This window comes from Antrostomus carolinensis, unplaced genomic scaffold (genome assembly GCF_000700745.2).
Source record: "Antrostomus carolinensis isolate BGI_N321 unplaced genomic scaffold, ASM70074v2 scaffold44249, whole genome shotgun sequence".
NCBI classification, from domain to species: Eukaryota; Metazoa; Chordata; class Aves; order Caprimulgiformes; family Caprimulgidae; genus Antrostomus; species Antrostomus carolinensis.
Window position 1 is genome coordinate 1 of NW_010338710.1, and position 266 is coordinate 266.

The window sequence follows — 266 nt, forward strand, 5'->3', positions numbered from 1 at the left end:
CCCCACAGCGAGCAGGCAGGGAGGACAGGTCACAAGTGCAATGAATGTGCCGGGCTCAGCCTGATAGGGCTGCAGCTCCAGGGCATGGCTGGAGGCACACAGGGATGCTGTGAGGTCAGTGCCACCAGGATGGGGTCCTATCTCATGGGTGGCACCTCTCTCAGTCCCCCTGAACTGCCCTGTGGGCAATGAGTGGTGGTGGAGCTGGGCAGGAGGGTGCCGGGGACAGGGATGGGGGGGCTGAGTTGGGACAGGATATGTGCTAG